At 45.5% G+C, this 22,641-nt stretch overlaps 1 pseudogene; it reads right to left on the reverse strand.

The window, feature by feature from the left end:
* Positions 1-21,844, reverse strand: part of LOC115121292 (sodium-dependent phosphate transport protein 2B-like) — a 40,027-nt pseudogene extending 18,183 nt beyond the window's left edge.
* Positions 21,845-22,641: the final 797 nt, after the last annotated feature.

Below are 22,641 nucleotides of genomic sequence, written 5' to 3' on the forward strand. Positions count from 1 at the left end.
ACTCAGTGCCTCTTTGCTTGACATCATGGGGAAATCAAAAGAAATCAGCCAAGACCTCAGAAAAAGAATTGTAGACCTCCACAAGTCTGGTTCATCCTTGGGAGCAATTTCCAAATGCCTGAAGGTACCACGTTCATCTGTACAAACAATAGTACGCAAGTATAAACACCATGGGACCACGCAGCCGTCATACCGCTCAGGAAGGAGATGCGTTCTGTCTACTAGAGATGAATGTACTTTGGTGCGAAAAGTGCAAATCAATCGCAGAATAACAGCAAAGGACCTTGTGAAGATGCTGGAGGAAACAGGTACAAAGGTATCCATATCCACAGTAAAACGAGTCCTACATCGACATAACCTGAAAGGCCGCTCAGCAAGGAAGAAGCCACTGCTCCAAAACCATGAAATAAATAAAAGCTGAAATAAATCATTCTCTCTACTATTATTCTAACATTTCACATTCTTCAAATATAGTGGTGATCCTAACTGACCTAAGACAGGGAATTTTTACTAGGATTAAATGTCAGGAATTGTGAAGAAAAACTGAGTTTAAATGTATTCGGCTAAGGTGTATGTAAACTTCCGACCACAACTGTATGTGAAGTAACCAATCAGAAAGCTAATTGATGATCGGTAAACCAATCAAAAAGCTAGTTTATGCTGTATGAACCTAAGTGGTCTTGGTGAGACCTTCCGACTTCAACTGTATATTTTTTGTAGCCGTCTATTTATCTCCACAAACTGATGCTGGCGAGCTGTATACGGCCATAAGCAAACAAGAAAATGCTCATTCAGATGTGGCGCTCCTAGTGGCCGGGGACTTTAATGCAGGAAAACTTAAATCGTTTTACCTCATTTCTACCAGCATTTAAATGTGCAACAAGAGGGGAAAAAAAACCTCTAGACCACCTTTACTCCACACACAGAGATGCTCTCCCTCGCCCTCCATTTGGCAAATCTGACCATGATTCCTGCTTACAAGCAAAAACTAATACAGGAAGTATGCGGAAGTGGTCAGATGACGCGGATGCGACGCTACGGGTCTGTTTTTCCAGCACAGACTGGAATATGTTCCGGGATTCATCCAATGGCATTGAGGAGTACACACCACCTCAGTCATCGGCTTCATCAATAAGTGCATCGGCGACGTCGTCCCCACAATGACCATACGTACATATCACAACCAGAAGCCAAAAATTACAAGCAACATCCGCACCAAGCTAAAGGCTGAAGGATAGAGCTACCTCTTTCAAGAAGTGGGACACTAATCCGGACACTTAAAAGAAATCCCGCTATGCCCTCGACGAACCATCAAACAGGCAAAGCGTCAGGGCTAAGATTGAATCATACTACACCGGCGCTGACGATCGGCAGATGTGGCAAACTATTACAGACTAATAAAGGGAAACCTAGCCGCGAGCTGCCCGGTGACGCGAGCCTACCAGACTCAGAGCATTAGCAGACCGACTTGTAGGTGTCTTCACTGACATTTTCAACCTCTCCCTGACCGAGTCTGTAATACCTACATGTTTCAAGCAGACTACCATAGTGCCAAGAAAGTCAACGTAACCTCTCTAAATGACTACCGCCCTGTAGCACTCACGTCTGTAGCCATGAAGTGCTTTGAAAGGCTGGTAAATGGCTCACATCAACACCGTCATCCCAGACACCCTGGACCCACTCCAATTCGCATACCGCCCCCAACAGATCCACAGATGACGCAATCTCAATTGCACTGCCCTTCCACACCTGGACAAAAGCTCCCTCAACGTGAGTAAGACAAAGGAGATGATCGACAGGAAAAGGAGGGCCGAACACGCCGTCACATCAACGGGGCGTGAAGCAGTGAAGCAGGTTGAGAGTTTCAAGTTCCTTGGTGTCCACATCACCAGCAAACTATCGTGGTCCAAACACACCAAGACAGTCGTGAAGAGGGCACGACAAAAAACCTTGTCCCCCTCAGGAGACTGAAAAGATTTGACCTGTGTCCCCAAATCCTCAAAAAAGTTCTACAGCTGCACCATCGAGCGCATCCTGACCGGTTGCATCACCGCCTGGTATGGCAACTGTTTGGCATCCGACCGTAAGGCACTACAGATGGTAGTACATCACTGGGGCCAAGCTTCCTACCATCCAGGACCTCTATACCAGGCGGTGTCAGAGGAAGGCCCCAAAAATGGTCAAAGACACCGGCCACCCTAGTCATAGACTGATCTCTCTGCTACCGCACGGCAGGAGGTACCGGAGCTCTAAGTCTAGGTCCAAGAGGCTTTATAAACAGCTTCTACCCCCAAGACATATGAACAATTCATCAAATGGCCACCCGGACTATGCACATGGACCATCCCTTTGTTTTTACACAGCTGCTACTCGCTGTTCATTATCTATGCATAGTCACTTTGTACAAATGACCCTCTAACCTGTACCGCTGTACCGCTGCACACGGACTCCGTACTGTATGCAAACTAGAATGCTATTTGGCCCTAAACAGAGAGTACACAGTGGCAGAATACCTGACCACTGTGACTGACCCAAAATTAAGGAAAGCTTTGACTATGTACAGACTCAGTGAGCATAGCCTTGCTATTGAGAAATTCCACCAAAGGCAGACCTGGCTCTCAAGAGAAGACAGGCTATGTGCACACTGCCCACAAAATGAGGTCGAAACTGAGCTGAGATTACAGAGACCCACAAATAATTTGAAAACAAACCCGATTTTGGTAAACTCCCATATCTACTGGGTGAAATACCAGTGTGCCATCACAGCAGCAAGATTTGTGACCTGTTGCCACAAGAAAAGGGCAACCAATGAAGAACAAACACCATTGTAAATACAACCCATATTTATGCTTATTTATTTTCCCTTTTGTACTTCGACTCTTTGCACATAATATGACATTTGTAATGTCTTTATTATTTTGGAACTTCTGTGAGTGTAAGGTTTACTGTTTACTGTTCATTTGTATTGTTTATTTCACTTTTGTTTATTATCTAGTACACTTGCTTTGGCAATGTTAAAATATGTTTCCTATGCCAATAAAGCTCTTAAATTGAATTGCATTGAGAGAGAGAGAGACAGAGAGAGAGAGAGAGAGAGAGAGAGGGAGAGACAGACAGAGAGAGACAAACAACAAGTGTGCGGTTAAAATTGGCAAAAAACACACACATTTCTTCACACAGGGTCGTGGGGTTAGACAGGGATGCAGCTTAAGCCCCACCCTCTTCAACATATATATCAACGAATTGGCGCGGGCACTAGAAAAGTCTGCAGCACCCGGCCTCCCCCTGCTAGAATCCAAAGTCAAATGTCTGCTGTTTGCTGATGATCTGGTGCTTCTGTCACCAACCAAGGAGGGCCTACAGCAGCACCTAGATCTTATGCACAGATTCTGTCAGACCTGGGCCCTGACAGTACATCTCAGTAAGACCAAAATAATGGTGTTCCAAAAAAGGTCCAGTCACCAGGACCACAAATACAAATTCCATCTAGACACTGTTGCCCTAGAGCACACAAAAAACTATACATACCTTGGCCTAAACATCAGCGCCACAGGTAACTTCCACAAAGCTGTGAACGATCTGAGAGACAAGGCAAGAAGGGCATTCTATGCCATCAAAAGAAACATAAATTTCAACATACCAATTAGGATTTGGCTAAAAATACTTGAATCAGTCATAGAGCCCATTGCCCTTTATGGTTGTGAGGTCTGGGGTCCGCTCACCAACCAAGACTTCACAAAATGGGACAAACACCAAATTGAGACTCTGCACGCAGAATTCTGCAAAAATATCCTCCGTGTACAACGTAAAACACCAAATAATGCATGCAGAGCAGAATTAGGCCGATACCCACTAATTATCAAAATCCAGAAAAGAGCCATTAAATTCTACAACCACCTAAAAGGAAGCGATTCACAAACCTTCCATAACAAAGCCATCACCTACAGAGAGATGAACCTGGAGAAGAGTCCCCTAAGCAAGCTGGTCCTGGGGCTCTGTTCACAAACACAAACACACCCTACAGAGCCCCAGGACAACAGCACAATTAGACCCAACCAAATCATGAGAAAACAAAAAGATAATTACTTAACACATTGGAAAGAATTAACAAAAAAACAGAGCAAACTAGAATGCTATTTGGCCCTACACAGAGAGTACACAGCGGCAGAATACCTGACCACTGTGACTGACCCAAAATTAAGGAAAGCTTTGACTATGTACAGACTCAGTGAGCATAGCCTTGCTATTGAGAAAGGCCGCCGTAGGCAGACATGGCTCTCAAGAGAAGACAGGCTATGTGCTCACTGCCCACAAAATGAGGTGGAAACTGAGCTGCACTTCCTAACCTCCTGCCCAATGTATGACCATATTAGAGAGGCATATTTCCCCCAGATTACACAGATCCACAAAGAATTCGAAAAGAAAAAGAAAAGAACTCCCATATCTACTGGGTGAAATTCCACAGTGTGACATCACAGCAGCAATATTTGTGACCTGTTGCCACGAGAAAAGGGCAACCAGTGAAGAACAAACACCATTGTAAATACAACCCATATTTATGCTTATTTATTTTATCTTGTGTCCTTTAACTATTTGTACATTGTATATATATATATATATAATATGACATTTGTAATGTCTTTTACTGTTTTGAAACTTCTGTATGTGTAATGTTTACTGTTCATTTTTGTTGTTTTTCACTTTATATATTCACTTTGTATGTTGTCTACCTCACTTGCTTTGGCAATGTTAACACATGTTTCCCATGCCAATAAAGCCCTTGAATTGAATTGAATTGAATTGAATTGAGAGAGAGAGACGGAGAGACAGAGAGAGAGACAGAGAGAGAGAGACGGAGAGAGAGACGGAGAGAGAGACAGAGAGAGAGAGAGACAGAGAGACAGACAGAGAGAGACAGAGAGAGAGTTTTGAAGTTTTGAAGTTTTGAAACTTCTGTATGTGTAATGTTTACTGTTAATTTTGGTTGTTTTTCACTTTATATATTCACTTTGTATGTTGTCTACCTCACTTGCTTTGGCAATGTTAACACATGTTTCCCATGCCAATAAAGCCCTTCAATTGAATTGAATTGAGAGAGAGAGACAGAGAGAGAGAGACAGAGAGAGAGACAGAGAGACAGAGACAGAGAGAGACAGAGAGAGACAGAGAGAGAGAGATAGAGAGAGAGAGAGAGAGAGAGAGAGAGACGGAGAGAGAGACAGAGAGAGACGGAGAGAGAGAGAGAGAAAGAGAGAGAGAGAGAGAGAGAGAGAGAGAGAGAGAGAGTTAAAGAGCATTAGTTCCATTTGGCAACATGACACTTTATGGTACCGCTGTGTCCTGTGCCATCCTTACCTGTCTGTGTGCCAGTTGGGGCTCCTCTGTTTTAATGGTCCTATGTCTATTCTAATCTATCTCTTCCTGCCTCCTGGGTGACTGACAGATTCCATTTATGGCCCTCCTTTCTGCACAAGAGAAGCTAGGCAAATACGAAAACACATTAACCCAACATCCAAGATGTTAAATACTGACTGAACGTGATGTCTACACATTAACCCAACATCCAAGATGTTAAATACCGACTAAACGTGATGTCTACACATTAACCCAACATCCAAGATGTTAAATACCGACTAAACGTGATGTCTACACATTAACCCAACATCAAAGATGTTAAATACTGACTGAACGTGATGTCTACACATTAACCCAACATCAAAGATGTTAAATACTGACTGAACGTGATGTCTACACATTAACCCAACATCAAAGATGTCAAATACGTTCTACCACCTTGAGCTAGTTTAGCTCACTGAGCTTAAACCGTGTGAAGACCAAGGCCAGAAGCTTTTGACCTTTTAACACTGAGCTGAAGCAGTGGATTCTGGGAACTGTTAACGTTCACCAATTCATTTGACCCATGTGGCTCCAAGCACATTTCTATCTTGAACTAAAATGGACCATACAACCTTTGATCTTTGACCTGTCCCTGACCCTTACCTGACCCTTCCCTGACCCTCTCCTCCTGTAGTTTTGGTAGGACCTCCTCCTCCTTCTCCTCCTCCTCCTTACCTGACCATGCTACCGCCCTGTCCTGTAGTTCTGGTAGGAACTCCTCCTCCTCCTCATCCTCCTCCTCCTCCTCCTTACCTGACCATGCTGCCGCCCTGTCCTGTAGTTCTGGTAGGAACTCCTCCTCCTCCTCCTTACCTGACCATGCTGCCGCCCCGTCCTGTAGTTCTGGTAGGAACTCCTCCTCCTCCTCCTCTTCCTCCTTACCTGACCATGCTGCCGCCCAGTCCTGTAGTTCTGGTAGGAACTCCTCCTCCTCCTCCTCCTCCTCCTTACCTGACCATGCTGCCGCCCCGTCCTGTAGTTCTGGTAGGAACTCCTCCTCCTCCTCCTCCTCCTCCTCCTTACCTGACCATGCTGCCGCCCCATCCTGTAGTTCTGGTAGGAACTCCTCCTCCTCCTCCTCCTCCTTACCTGACCATGCTGCCGCCCCGTCCTGTAGTTCTGGTAGGAACTCCTCCTCCTCCTCCTCTTCCTCCTTACCTGACCATGCTGCCGCCCAGTCCTGTAGTTCTGGTAGGAACTCCTCCTCCTCCTCCTCCTCCTCCTCCTCCTTACCTGAACATGCTGCCACCCCGTCCTGTAGTTCTGGTAGGAACTCCTCCTCCTCCTCCTCCTCCTCCTCCTCCTCCTTACCTGACCATGCTGCTGCCCCGTCCTGTAGTTCTGGTAGGAACTCCTCCTCCTCCTCCTCCTCCTCCTCCTCCTCCTTACCTGACCATGCTGCCGCCCCGTCCTGTAGTTCTGGTAGGAACTCCTCCTCCTCCTCCTCTTCCTCCTTACCTGACCATGCTGCCGCCCAGTCCTGTAGTTCTGGTAGGAACTCCTCCTCCTCCTCCTCCTTACCTGACCATGCTGCCGCCCCGTCCTGTAGTTCTGGTAGGAACTCCTCCTCCTCCTCCTCCTCCTCCTCCTTACCTGACCATGCTGCCGCCCCGTCCTGTAGTTCTGGTAGGAACTCCTCCTCCTCCTCCTCCTCCTTACCTGACCATGCTGCCGCCCCGTCCTGTAGTTCTGGTAGGAACTCCTCCTCCTCCTCCTCTTCCTCCTTACCTGACCATGCTGCCGCCCAGTCCTGTAGTTCTGGTAGGAACTCCTCCTCCTCCTCCTCCTCCTCCTCCTCCTCCTCCTCCTCCTCCTCCTTACCTGAACATGCTGCCACCCCGTCCTGTAGTTCTGGTAGGAACTCCTCCTCCTCCTCCTCCTCCTCCTCCTCCTCCTCCTTACCTGACCATGCTGCTGCCCCGTCCTGTAGTTCTGGTAGGAACTCCTCCTCCTCCTCCTCCTCCTTACCTGACCATGCTGCCGCCCCGTCCTGTAGTTCTGGTAGGAACTCCTCCTCCTCCTCCTCTTCCTCCTTACCTGACCATGCTGCCGCTCCGTCCTGTAGTTCTGTTAGGAACTCCTCCTCCTCCTCCTCCTCCTCCTCCTCCTCCTCCTCCTCCTCTTCCTCCTTACCTGACCATGCTGCCGCCCCGTCCTGTAGTTCTGGTAAATTCCACGGGTCGTCCTCCCCCTCCCCCGTCTCTACCAGGGCCACAGTGGAATGGGCCGGCGCCATGGAAAAAGCCTTCTCTTCTGTCTCTGAGTTCTCTGAGAGAGAAAAGCAAACACACACATCTTTCTGATTGTGTCCTCTCAGATATGTTTACATCAATGTTGTCCTCTCAGATATGTTGACATCAGTGTTGTCCTCTCAGATATGTTGACATCAGTGTTGTCCTCTCAGATATGTTTACATCAATGTTGTCCTCTCAGATATGTTGACATCAGTGTTGTCCTCTCAGATATGTTTACATCAATGTTGTCCTCTCAGATATGTTGACATCAGTGTTGTCCTCTCAGATATGTTTACATCAATGTTGTCCTCTCAGATATGTTGACATCAGTGTTGTCCTCTCAGATATGTTTACATCAATGTTGTCCTCTCAGATATGTTTACATCAATGTTGTCCTCTCAGATATGTTGACATCAGTGTTGTCCTCTCAGATATGTTTACATCAGTGAACAGGATTCAACACCTCTCAGTTTGGGACTGTTTCATTCTGGAACATTTTACCAGGATCCAGCACCTCTACTGGCATGAAACATACTTTTTATTGTTTGAAATGTAAACATTGGAATGAAAGCGATCCGAGATCATTTCAGTTACCTCATCTGTAATTCTACTGTCCCCTTTAAAAAAAAACATAGCCCGTGCCTGATGTTCTAAGAGTTGATTGGAGTTGGGCCAGCCCGGGTTTATGATTCGCGGGTTTATGATTCGCGGGTTTATGATTTGCGGGTTTATGATTTGTGGGTTTATGTTTTGCGGGTTTATCTTTTGTGGGTTTATCTTTTGCGGGTTTATCTTTTGTGGGTTTATGTTTTGCGGGTTTATGTTTTGTGGGTTTATGTTTTGTGGGTTTATGTTTTGTGGGTTTATGTTTTGTGGGTTTATGTTTTGCGGGTTTATCTTTTGTGGGTTTATGTTTTGCGGGTTTATGATTTGCGGGTTTATGTTTTGCGGGTTTATGTTTTGTGGGTTTATGTTTTGTGGGTTTATGTTTTGCGGGTTTATCTTTTGTGGGTTTATGTTTTGCGGGTTTATGTTTTGTGGGTTTATGATTTGCGGGTTTATGTTTTGCGGGTTTATCTTTTGTGGGTTTATGTTTTGTGGGTTTATGATTTGTGGGTTTATGTTTTGTGGGTTTATCTTTTGTGGGTTTATGTTCTGCGCAACAATGTAGGCTATAGAGAGACCAACTGGTGGCAGTTGCTGTTTGTGTGAGAGAGAAGCCTGCCTGTATCTCTCACCGAACCAGAATGAGATTCACTTCTATAATCTCTCTATAATCTCTCTCTCTCTCTCTCTCTTTCTCTCTCTCTCTCTCTCTCTCTCTCTCCCTCTCTCTCTCCCTCTCTCTCTCCCTCCGTCTCTCTCTCTCTTAATGTCTCTTTCTGTCTCTCTCTGTCTCTCTCCTCTCTCACTCTCTCCCTCTCCCTCTCTCTCTCCCTCCGTCTCTCTCTCTCTTTCTATCTCTCTCTGTCTCTCTGTCTCTCTCTCTTTCCTCTGATAGACATGAGCCTGCAACTCTCATCTCTCCAGTGTTATACTTCATAATTTATTTCCTTATAGAATCATTGCCACAGGAATGGTACTGGAGGTGCTACAGCATAACTGATCAATTGAAAAACATTTGCCTTTAAGTTATAGAATTACTGCCGTCTGTTCAGAAAAAATTGAAATGATTCAGAATACAACACCACGAGAAGGTCTATAATTTAGACAATTTTGTCTATAATTTAGCTTCTTTAAAGAAAAGGCTATGCCTAGCTGTGGATGTAGCCCAATCACAAGGCATCGTTTTAAAATAGCCTAGTTGTGGTTTGTGTGTAGCCCAATCACAAGGCATTGTTTTAAAATAGCCTAGTTGTGGATTGTTTGTAGTCCAATCATAATGCATCGTTTTTAAAATAGCCTAGTTGTGTATTGTTTGTAGTCCAATCACAACACAGTGTTTTAAAATAGCCTAGTTGTGGATTGTGTGTAGTCCAATCACAACGCATCAATTTTAAAATAGCCTAGTTGTGGATTGTTTGTAGTCCAATCACAACGCATCAATTTTAAATAGCCTAGTTGTGGATTGTGTGTAGTCCAATCACAACGCATCAATTTTAAAATAGCCTAGTTGTGGATTGTTTGTAGTCCAATCACAACACATCAATTTTAAAATAGCCTAGTTGTGGATTGTTTTGTAGTCCAATCACAAGGCATTGTTTTAAAATAGCCTAGTTGTGGATTGTCTGTAGTCCAATCACAAGGCATTGTTTTAAAATAGCCTAGTTGTGGATTGTTTTGTAGTCCAATCACAACGCATCATTTTAAAATAGCCTAGTTGTGGATTGTTTTGTAGTCCAATCACAACGCATCAATTTTATAATAGCCTAGTTGTGGATTGTGTGTAGTCCAATCACAACACATCAATTTAAAATAGACTAGTTGTGGATTGTTTTGTAGTCCAATCACAACTCATCAATTTTAAGATAGCCTAGTTGTGGATTGTGTGTAGTCCAATCACAAGGCATTGTTTTAAAATAGCCTAGTTGTGGATTGTGTGTAGTCCAATCACAAGGCATTGTTTTAAAATAGCCTAGTTGTGGATTGTGTGTAGTCCAATCACAAGGCATTGCCTACAGTCTGGAATGCGCTGTAAATCTATGAGTCAACAGCATTCAGCCAAAACAGGCCTTTCGCAACATTACAAATACACCCGTGGGAAAACACAGGTTAGAAAGCAAATGGCTCGTGGATAAACAAAGAGAAGTATCTGTGTGTTAGAGGCTACGGAAATATTTGATCAACTTCCAAATAGATCTACTGAGCGAACAACATTGTTTTTACAAACTAAAATGAGAGAGAGAGAGAGAGAGAGGCTTTTGGTACATTGGTCATCGCTGGTTAGTGAGCTGCACATCATCGGGTGAGTCAGTGCTTTTTAAAAAGAAAAGGATCAATCATTTCCCCTCATATTGTCTCCTCCACAACACATCTAGACCTAAACTGTTGATGGATTCAAGAAGAGGTCGTTTTTAATGATCTCACATTCTCAGTTTGTCAGTGGCAAAGTAGCCTGTCCTGCCAATCATTTTGTGCGGTATTAAAAACGACAATGCTAAAGTCTCCAGTCATCTAAAATAGAATTGCATAGAAATCTAGAATTCAATTGCATAGAAATCTAGAATTCAATTGCATAGAAATCTAGAATTCAATTGCATAGAAATCTAGAATTCAATTGCATAGAAATCTAGAATTCAATTGCATAGAAATCTAGAATTGATCTAGAATGGTCACGTTCTGACCATAGTTCTTTTGTGTTTTCCTTGTTTTAGTGTTGGTCAGGACGTGAGCTGGGTGGGCATTCTATGTTGTGTGTCTGGTTTGTCCGTTTCTATGTATGGCCTGATTATGGTTCTCAATCAGAGGCAGATGTTAGTCATTGTCTCTGATTGGGAACCATATTTAGGTAGCTTGTTTTGTGTTGGGGGTTTGTGGGTGGTTGTTTGCTGTCTTTGTGTTCTCTGCACCAGATAGGACTGTTTCGGGTTTTGCCACGTTTGTTATTTTTGTATTTGTATAGTGTTCACGTTATCGTTCTTTTATCGTTCTTTCATTAAACATGTTGAACACGAACTACGCTGCATGTTGGTCCTCCTCTCCTTCGATGGAAGACAACCGTTACAAGAATCTAGAATAAATTCTGCAAGCGCCTCTACTCTACTGCTCTAGTCTAGACCGCTACGCACATGGGATGATATGCAATGCCTTACTGTAAAGGTGATTCGGTACCTCAGGTCTCCCCAGGTCTCCTACCTCTCGCTCTCACTTTATGTCTCAGCACTTCCCGATTTACAAATGAAGCACTGGTTTACATGTACGCACACACACACACACACACACACACACACACACACACACACACACACACACACACACACACACACACACACACACACACAATGATTCATAACGTACCACTGAGTTGATCATCTTTGTGCTTCTCTGTGGATCCTGTGGATTTCTGGTCCTCTAGTTCAGGTCGAGAAGCCATAGTCTGGGGAGGAAAGACATCACAAAGTTCTCTCTCTCTCTCTCTCCTTTCTCTCTCTCTCTGTCTCTATCTCTCTTTCTGTCTCTCTCTTCCTTACTCTCTCTCCTTTCTCTCTCCGTCTATCTCTCTTTCTGTCTCTCCTTTCTTCTCTCCTTTCTCTCTCCTTTCTCTCTCCGTCTATCTCTCTTTCTGTCTCTCCTTTCTCTCTCTCCTTTCTCTCTTTCTCTCTCTCTTCCACTCTCTCTCCTTTCTCTCTCCGTCTTCTCTCTCTCTGTCTCTCTCTTCCTTACTCTCTCTCCTTTCTCTCTCCGTCTATCTCTCTTTCTGTCTCTCCTCTCTCTCTGTCTTTCTCTCTCTCTGTCTCTCTCTTCCTTACTCTCTCTCCTTTCTCTCTCCGTCTCTCTCTCTTCTGTCTCTCTCTGTCTTTCTCTCTCTCTCTCTCTCTCTCTCTCTCTGTCTATCTCTCTTTCTGTCTCTCTCTTCCTTACTCTCTCTCCTTTCTCTCTCCGTCTATCTCTCTTTCTGTCTCTCTCTTCCTTACTCTCTCTCCTTTCTCTCTCCGTCTATCTCTTCCTCTCTCTCTCCTTTCTCTCTCTCCTTTCTCTCTCCGTCTATCTCTCTTTCTGTCTCTCTCTCTCTCCTTTCTCTCTCCGTCTATCTCTCTTTCTGTCTCTCCTTTCTCTCTCTCTCCTTTCTCTCTCCGTCTATCTCTCTTTCTGTCTCTCTCTTCCTCTCTCTCTCCTTTCTCTCTCTCTTCCTTCTCTCTCTTTCTGTCTCTCTCTTCCTTACTCTCTCTCCTTTCTCTCTCCGTCTATCTCTCTTTCTGTCTCTCTCTCCGTCTGTCTCTCTCTTTCTGTCTCTCTCTTCCTCTCTCTCTCTTTCTGTCTCTCTCTTCCTCTCTCTCTCTTTCTGTCTCTCTCTTCCTCACTCTCTCCTTTCTCTCGCCGTCTAGCTCTCTTTCTTTCTCTCTCTTCCTCAATATTTGTAAAACAACTAGACAACATATCAACTAAAACTTCTCAATATAAGTAATATAACTACAGCATATTAAATAAAACACCATAGAAATATACAAATGTATCATTTTAATATATCAAATTTAACAGCAACATATCAACTGTCTTCCACCCAACTCTACCTAGTTGATCACTTTCTGAATGCCCTGATCACTTTGATGATCACCGCTAGCAAACTAGCCTCAGTATGAGCTATAAATCAGCCCAAGGACTCTTCACTTTCCAATCAAACCTATTGATGAAGCTGTGGAATCCCGTTAAGGGAGCGTCTGTCTGTCCGTCCTCTCTCCGCACCTCTCAATTAATCAGGACATCTGATGGGTTCTACTCAATTTTCAATAGCTACCAGATCAACAACAGCTGACAAAACACACACACACACACACACACACACACACACACACACACACACACACACACACACACACACACACACACACACACACACAAAGAATGTCTCTCCCTTATACCCTTGATACTTCATTACATGATTATGGTTAGTCTGTTACAGTAGTATTGTTATTGTCATAGTGATTATTAACTGTTACAGTAGTATTGCTGTTGTCATAGTGATTATTAACTGTTACAGTAGTATTGTTATTGTCATAGTGATTATTAACTGTTACAGTGGTATTGTTGTTGTCATAGTGATTATAACTGTTACAGTAGTATTGTTGTTGTCATAGTGATTATTAACTGTTATAGTAGTATTGTTGTTGTCATAGTGATTATTAACTGTTACAGTGGTATTGTTGTTGTCATAGTGATTATTAACTGTTACAGTAGTATTGTTGTCGTCATAGTGATTATTAACTGTTACAGTAGTATTGTTGATTGATTATTAACTGTTACAGTAGTATTGTTGTTGTCATAGTGATTATTAACTGTTACAGTAGTATTGTTGTTGTCATAGTGATTATTAACTGTTACAGTAGTATTGTTGTTGTCATAGTGATTATTAACTGTTACAGTAGTATTGTTGTTGTCATAGTGATTATTAACTGTTATAGTAGTATTGTTGTTGTCATAGTGATTATTAACTGTTAAAGTGGTATTGTTGTTGTCTTCATAGAGATGATTAACAGAGAGTCATAGTAGTATTGTTATTGTCATAGTGATTTTTATCTGTTAAAGTAGTATTTCTGTTGTCATAGTGATTATTAACTGTTACAGTAGTATTGTTGTTGTCAGAGTGATTATTAACTGTTACAGTAGTATTGTTGTTGTCATAGTGATTATTAACGGAGGGTCATAGTAGTAGAAGGTTCCTGGTACAGCCTGGACATGTTATCTTAAAGGAGGCTAAAATGATGATACTAGTACATCTTATCTATTAACACACACATCTTATCTATTAACACACACATCTTATCTATTAACACACATGCAGCTACACACACACACACACACACACACACACACACACACACACACACACACACACACACACACACACACACACACACACACACATACACACATACACACACACACACACGGTGTCTATTTTACACATCAAACTCATCAAAACAGAGATCAAAGGTTTGTTATTCTTAGAATGAGTTGAATACTGATGATAAGAAACGGTGTCTCTAATCAGCGTTGTACAGCTTCCTGGTCTGCCTCGAGGAATGGCTGCTGTCATTATCAGGGTGTTGATTTGAGTCACATGGTCTGCCTCGAGGAATGGCTGCTGTCATTATCAGGGTGTTGATTTGAGTCACATGGTCTGCCTCGAGGAATGGCTGCTGTCATTATCAGGGTGTTGATTTGAGTCACATGGTTTGACTCGCTACTCTCACTAAACTCAAATATCAGGGTGTTGATTTGAGTCACATGGTTTGACTCATCGCTCTCACTAACTCAAATATCAGGGTGTTGATTTGAGTCACATGGTTTGACTCATCGCTCTCACTAAACTCAAATATCAGGGTGTTGATTTGAGTCACATGGTTTGACTCATCGCTCTCACTAACTCAAATATCAGGGTGTTGATTTGAGTCACATGGTTTGACTCATCGCTCTCACTAAACTCAAATATCAGGGTGTTGATTTGAGTCACATGGTTTGACTCATCGCTCTCACTAACTCAAATATCAGGGTGTTGATTTGAGTCACATTGTAAGGTTCTGCTTTTCTTTTCTTAGTCAACATTGTGTTCTTTTTCTTTGTGTTCTGGAACGTAGCCCTGTTTCTTTGTGTTCTGGAACGTAGCCCTGTTTCTTTGTGTTCTTGAACGTAGTCCTGTTTCTTTGTGTTCTGGAACGTAGTCCTGTTTCTTTGTGTTCTGGAACGTAGCCCTGTTAATTTGTGTTCTGGAACGTTGCCCTGTTTCTTTGTGTTCTGGAACGTAGCCCTGTTTCTTTGTGATCTGGAACGTAGCCCTGTTCATTTGTGTTCTGGAACGTAGCCCTGTTCATTTGTGTTCTGGAACGTTGCCCTGTTCATTTGTGTTCTGGAACGTAGCCCTGTCTTTCCTTTTTGTTAATTGATTTCTCCTCTGTTGGCTTGTCACTTGGTCTGCATCAGCTCCCTGTTCAGTTATTTCTGTTTGTATGGTTGTGAGGTATTGTTTGTTTTTGACTGCCTACCTGTGTTTGACCATTGCCTGCCTTTTATCGATCACCAGCGAGTGGGGCGGCAGCGTAGCCTAGTGGTTAGAGCGTACAGGCGGCAGCGTAGCCTAGTGGTTAGAGTGTAGAGGCGGCAGCGTAGCCTAGTGGTTAGAGTGGAGGGGAGGCAGCGTAGCCTAGTGGTTAGAGTGGAGGGGCGGCAGCGTAGCCTAGTGGTTAGAGTGGAGGTAGCGTAGCCTAGTGGTTAGAGTGGAGACGGCAGCGTAGCTGGTTAGAGGAGGGGCGGCAGGGTAGTGGTTAGAGTGGTTAGAATGGAGGGGCGGCAGCGTAGCCTAGTGGTTAGAGTGGAGGGCGGCAGCGTAGCCTAGTGGTTAGAGGGAGGGGCGGCAGGGTAGCCTAGTGGTTAGAGTGGAGGGGCGGCAGCGTAGCCTAGTGGTTAGAATGGAGGGGCGGCAGCGTAGCCTAGTGGTTAGAGTGTAGAGGCGGCAGCGTAGCCTAGTGGTTAGAGTGGAGGGGCGGCAGCGTAGCCTAGTGGTTAGAGTGGAGGGGCGGCAGGGTAGCCTAGTGGTTAGAGTGGAGGGGCGGCAGGGTAGCCTAGTGGTTAGAGTGTAGAGGTGGCAGGGTAGCCTAGTGGTTAGAGTGTAGAGTCGGCAGCGTAGCCTAGTGGGTAGAGTGTAGAGGCGGCAGCGTAGCCTAGTGGTTAGAGTGTAGAGGCGGCAGCGTAGCCTAGTGGTTAGAGTGGAGGGGCGGCAGGGTAGCCTAGTGGTTAGAGTGGAGGGGCGGCTGCGTAGCCTAGTGGTTAGAGTGTAGGGGCGGCAGCGTAGCCTAGTGGTTAGAGTGTAGGGGCGGCAGGGTAGCCTAGTGGTTAGAGCGTAGAGGCGGCAGGGTAGCCTAGTGGTTAGAGTGGAGGGGCGGCAGCGTAGCCTAGTGGTTAGAGCGTTGGACTAGTAACCGGAAGGTTGCAAGTTCAAACCCCCGAGCTGACAAGGTACAAATCTGTCGTTCTGCCCCTGAACAGGCAGTTAACCCACTGTTCCTAGGCCGTCATTGAAAATAAGAATTTGTTCTTAACTGACTTGCCTAGTTAAATAAAGGTAAAATAAATAAAAGTACAAGAGCTTGACATTGATCTAACACCTGTCACCCTCCCTTAAGTATTAACACCCTGGACTGGCAGCCATTAGGCACGGGGTTCATCACGCACCTGACCACAGAGCGTCACCCCTCCCTTAAGGATTAACACCCTGGACTGGCAGCCATTAGGCACGGGGTTCATCACGCACCTGACCACAGAGCGTCACCCCTCCCTTAAGGATTAACACACTGGACTGGCAGCAGATTGGGCACGGGGTTCATCACGCACCTGACCACAGAGCGTCACCCTCCAGATTGGAGTCTTCCACACCGAAACCATTCAACTCATGGAACTCTCATCCCCCAAACAGCCACTCATCCTCGGACACCCTGGCTTTGTTGTCATGACCCTGCCATCTCGTGGCAATAAGGTGAACTACTATCCTGGTCTTCTACTTGCTTCTCTAGTTGTCTCAGCCTACCCTGCAGAGCCACCACCATTGAGGACCCTGCCTCGGCAGTGCCACCCACCATACCATCTGAATACACTCTGTACAGCAACGTCTTCAGCAAAGTCAAGGCCTCCACTCTGCCACCACATAGTCCAGGAGACTGTGCTATTGACTTACTCCCAGGAGTGTCCCCACCGAATGGCCGTGTTTAACCCCTATCGATCCCGGAAAATGAGGCAATGGAGAACTACATTGATGAATCACTCAAACGGTTTCATTCGTCCTTCTTCCCCGGCTGCGTCCAGCTTCTTCTTCGTCAGAAAAAAAAGGACGGTGGTCCCCGTCCATGTATTGATTATCGTTCCCTGAATGACGTCATGGTCAAGAACCGTTTCCCTCTTCCTCTGATCCCAGCGACCCTTGAACAAGTGGGCCGTGCCGACATCTATACTAAACTCGACCTGCGAAGTGCATATAACCTTGTCCGTATACGTGAAGGCGACGAATGGAAGACGGCCTTTATCACCACTCGAGGACACTACGAATACCTGGTCCTGCCCTACGGCCTTACGAATGCCCTCACCGTCTTCCAGGAAACGACCAACCGCTTTCTCATCGTCTAAATTGATGACCTCCTGATTTACTCCTACTCCCTGAAGGAACACATAAAGCATGTGCAAAAGGTTCTTCAACGGCTCCTTGACCATAACCTTTTATGTGAAGACTGACAAGCACCTTCCATGTAAGCTTCCTCGGCTTCGTACTGACACCTGGAGGGGTCAGCATGGATGTGGACAAAGTCACCGCCATCAGTAATGGGCCCAAACCCACCACCGTTAAGGAACTCCAACGTTTCATTGGGTTCTCCAACTTCTATCGCCGGTTCATTCAGAACTTCAGTTCTACTGCCTCCCCGCTCACTGCCCTTACAAGACAAAAGACCCGGACCTTTCAATGGACTGATACAGCCCTGACTGCGTTCAGCTTGAAACGCCTCTTCACCTCAGCTCCTGTCCTTCTCCAACCGGATCAGACCCTTCCTTTCACCCTGGAGATGGATGCCTCTTCACCTCAGCTCCTGTCCTTCTCCAACCGGATCAGACCCTTCCTTTCACCCTGGAGATGGATGCCTCTTCATCTCAGCTCCTGTCCTTCTCCAACTGGATCAGACCCTTCCTTTCACCCTGGAGGTGGATGCCTCTTCACCTCAGCTCCTGTCCTTCTCCAACCGGATCAGACCCTTCCTTTCACCCTGGAGATGGATGCCTCTTCACCTCAGCTCCTGTCCTTCTCCAACCGGATCAGACCCTTCCTTTCACCCTGGAGGTGAATGCCTCTTCACCTCAGCTCCTGTCCTTCTCCAACCGGATCAGACCCTTCCTTTCACCCTGGAGATGGATGCCTCTTCACCTCAGCTCCTGTCCTTCTCCAACCGGATCAGACCCTTCCTTTCACCCTGGAGGTGGATGCCTCTTCACCTCAGCTCCTGTCCTTCTCCAACCCCTTCCTTTCACCCTGGATCAGACCCTTCCTTTCACCCTGGAGGTGGATGCCTCTTCACCTCAGCTCCTGTCCTTCTCCAACCGGATCAGACCCTTCCTTTCACCCTGGAGGTGGATGCCTCTTCATCTCAGCTCCTGTCCTTCTCCAACCGGATCAGATCCTTCCTTTCACCCTGGAGGTGAATGCCTCCGAAGTAGGAGCCATACTCTCTCAGCGGGTGGGAACACCTCCCACATCACATCCCTTTACCTTCTTCTCCAGGAAGTTATCACCCGCTGAGAGGATTTACGATGTGGGGACCAGAGAACTCCTCGCCATCAACATGCCCATCGGAGTGGCGCCACTGGTTGGAGTGCGCACAACATACCTTTTTCATCTTAACAGATCATCGTAATCTGGAATATTTCAGAGGGGCCAAGAGGTTAACTTCACACACTTCCATTTTCATGTTACTTACATCCCTGGAAAGAAAAATGTGAAAGCGACGCTCTCTCCCGCCAGTTTGACCTTCCGACCAGTAACTCAGACTCTACACCCATTCTTCCTTCCTCCTTCCTCTTGCAACCTCCCACCGGTACAGTGGGAGGTTCACTCTGCCATACAAGAGTCCCTAACCTCAGACCCGGCTCCTCCTGAGACACCAGCTGGGAGGAGTTATGTGTCATCAGCTGTTAGACCCCCAACTGATGCAATGTTGTCACATGTCCTTGGGGTCAGGACATCTGGACATTACACGTTCTTGGGGTCAGGACATCTGGACATTACATGTCCTTGGGGTCAGGACATCCGGACATTACACGAACCACCAAACTTCTAGCCCGGAAGTTCTGGTGGTCCTCACTGGCATCCGACATAAGGGATTACCTACTCTCTTACTCTCCTGTCCAGTGTGCATAACAAAATCCCTCATCTCCCTTCTGGGAAGCTTCAACCTTTGCCAATCCCTCACAGACCCTGGTCCCACATAGATGTTGACTTCATCACAGACCTTCCTGAGGCAGAATGTCGTGTCAGTCCATGACCGCGTCGAACCAGCCTGCCAGACCTCTAGGCGTCTGCCTCTGCCCCCTCCACCCTCCGGTGCCGTTGGGTCGTCAGGAGCCTCCCTGGGGGGGGGGGATACTGTAAGGTTCTGGAACGTAGCCTTTGTTCCTTTGCTCTGGAACGTAGCTTTGTTCCTTTGTTCTGGAACGTAGCCTTTGTTCCTTTGTTCTGGAACGTAGCTTTGTTCCTTTGTTCTGGAACGTAGCCTTTGTTCCGTTGTTCTGTAACGTAGCCTTTGTTCCTTTGTTCTGGAACGTAGTCTTTGTTCCGTTGTTCTGGAACGTAGCTTTGTTCCGTTGTTCTGGAACGTAGCCTTTGTTCCGTTGTTCTGGAACGTAGCCTTTGTTCCGTTGTTCTGGAACGTAGCCTTTGTTCCGTTGTTCTGGAACGTAGCCTTTGTTCCGTTGTTCTGGAACGTAGCCTTTGTTCCGTTGTTCTGGAACGTAGCCTGTGTTCCATTGTTCTGGAACGTAGCCTTTGTTCCGTTGTTCTGGAACGTAGCCTTTGTTCATTTGTTCTGGAACGTAGCCTTTGTTCATTTGTTCTGGAACGTTGTTCCGTTGTTCTGGAACGTAGCCTTTGTTCCGTTGTTCTGGAACGTAGCCTTTGTTCCGTTGTTCTGGAACGTAGCCTTTGTTCCGTTGTTCTGGAACGTAGCCTTTGTTCCGTTGTTCTGGAACGTAGCCTTTGTTCATTTGTTCTGGAACGTAGCCTTTGTTCCGTTGTTCTGGAACGTAGCCTTTGTTCCGTTGTTCTGGAACGTAGCCTTTGTTCCGTTGTTCTGGAACGTAGCCTTTGTTCCGTTGTTCTGGAACGTAGCCTTTGTTCATTTGTTCTGGAACGTAGCCTTTGTTCCGTTGTTCTGGAACGTAGCCTTTGTTCCGTTGTTCTGGAACGTAGCCCTGTCTTTCATTGTTGTTCATTGATTTCACCTGTGTCCGTTTCTCATCATCTCCCTATTTAGTTCAGTTCTTTCTCTTTGTATGGTTGTGAGGTATTGTTTTGTTTTTTGACTGCCTACCTGTGTTTGACCATTACCTGCCCGCAACCACGATTCCTGCCAGCTGCGAAGGCTTAATAAACATCTGCTGTGCTCTACGTGTGAATCTACACATTTTTCTTCCCCTCCCTGAGTATTCATTACACACACGGTTTGACACACTACTCTCACTAACTCAAATATCAGGGTGTTGATTTGACCAACACCCCTTTTCTCCATTGTTCTTATACAAATGACTTTACTGACAAAATACAATACAAAACACACAACCCTCTTTCTGATTGGAGGAAAGAAACACATTGTGTCTTAGTGATTTAAGTTGGAATTGAAAGTTAATGTACACTATTTTTTTTACACACATCCTCTACCTTCAATTCAGATTGTTCAGATTCTGCAAGGCACACGCTTTTTCTTCCTGAAAATAACCGTTTCTAGTTTGCAACAGAACAATATGAATCAAAACCAATTACATAACACAAGGCACAAAGGGTATGAAGTAAAACAAACAAAAAACAGGTGTTACCGTAAATCCTAACCAAAAAAAACAGGAGTTACCGTAAATCCTAGCCAAAAAACAAGAGTTACTGTAAATCCTAGCCAAAAAACAGAGTTACTGTAAATCCTAGCCAAAAAACAAGAGTTACTGTAAATCCTAGCCAAAAAACAAGAGTTACTGTAAATCCTAGCCAAAAAAAAGAGTTACTGTAAATCCTAGCCAAAAAACAAGAGTTACTGTAAATCCTAGCAAAAAACAAGAGTTACTGTAAATCCTAGCCAAAAAACAAGAGTTACTGTAAATCCTAGCCAAAAAACAAGAGTTACTGTAAATCCTAGCCAAAAAACAAGAGTTACTGTAAATCCTAGCCAAAAAACAAGAGTTACCGTAAATCCTAGCCAAAAAACAAGAGTTACTGTAAATCCTAACCAAAAAAAGCAGGAGTTACCGTAACTCCTAACTAAATGATCTTCACAAAGCAATACTCCATAACCCTCAAACTCTGTCACACAGGTCCATACACCCATCCACACAGAGTAACTCTATATAATATACTGTAGATGACTGAGTGTCCATGTTGTCAGAACTCACCTGAAGCAGAGGCACTGTGTCTGTGGTCTCAGCAGCTAGTGATGACAGGTCGATACCTCAGAGACAAACCTGCTTCAGGTAGACAGCAGTCAGTCAGGTCGATACCTCAGAGACAAACCTGCTTCAGGTAGACAGCAGTCAGTCAGGTCGATACCTCAGAGACAAACCTGCTTCAGGTAGACAGCAGTCAGTCAGGTCGATACCTCAGAGACAAACCTGCTTCAGGTAGACAGCAGTCAGTCAGGTCGATACCTTAGAGACAAACCTGCTTCAGGTAGACAGCAGTCAGTCAGGTCGATACCTCAGAGACAAACCTGTGTCAGGTAGACAGCATTCAGTCAGTCTGTCCCCCTCCCTCTCTCTCTCTCTCTGACTGTCCGAAGGAATTATCTCGGCCTTGGTGATGTCGGCAAGCGTACGTGCGGCGTCCTCAGATATCCAGGTGAGATGCCTGTCGTTACCTGATTACCGGGTCTTATCTGTTTCCGTGGCGATGAGATCTGTGTGCATGAGGTGCAAAGTGTGATGAAATCTCTCCTCCTGCCCTCTGACTCCAGACTGCCTCGGCTGGTACAGTAGAGAACACATCTAGAGCACCCTGTCTAACCTGCCTCAGCTGGTACAGTAGAGAACACATCTACAGCACCCTGTCTAACCTGCCTCAGCTGGTACAGTAGAGAACACATCTACAGCACCCTGTCTAACCTGCCTCAGCTGGTACAGTAGAGAACAGCACCCTGTCTAACCTGCCTCAGCTGGTACAGTAGAGAACACATCTACAGCACACTGTCTAACCTGCCTCAGCTGGTACAGTAGAGAACAGCACCCTGTCTAACCTGCCTCAGCTGGTACAGTAGAGTACAGCACCCTGTCTTACCTGCCTCAGCTGGTACAGTAGAGAACACATCTACAGCACCCTGTCTAACCTGCCTCAGCTGGTACAGTAGAGTACAGCACCCTGTCTAACCTGCCTCAGCTGGTACAGTAGAGAACACATCTACAGCACCCTGTCTAACCTGCCTCAGCTGGTACCAGCACCCTGCCCTGCCTCAGCTGGTACAGTAGAGAAGCACCCTGCACCTGCCTCAGCTGGTACAGTAGAGAACACATCTACAGCACCCTGTCTAACCTGCCTCAGCTGGTACTGGCTGGTACAGTAGAGAACACATCTACAGCACCCTGTCTAACCTGCCTCAGCTGGTACAGTAGAGAACACATCTACAGCACC

The sequence above is a fragment of the Oncorhynchus nerka genome, linkage group LG18, assembly GCF_034236695.1.
Source record: "Oncorhynchus nerka isolate Pitt River linkage group LG18, Oner_Uvic_2.0, whole genome shotgun sequence".
Classification (NCBI taxonomy): Eukaryota; Metazoa; Chordata; class Actinopteri; order Salmoniformes; family Salmonidae; genus Oncorhynchus; species Oncorhynchus nerka.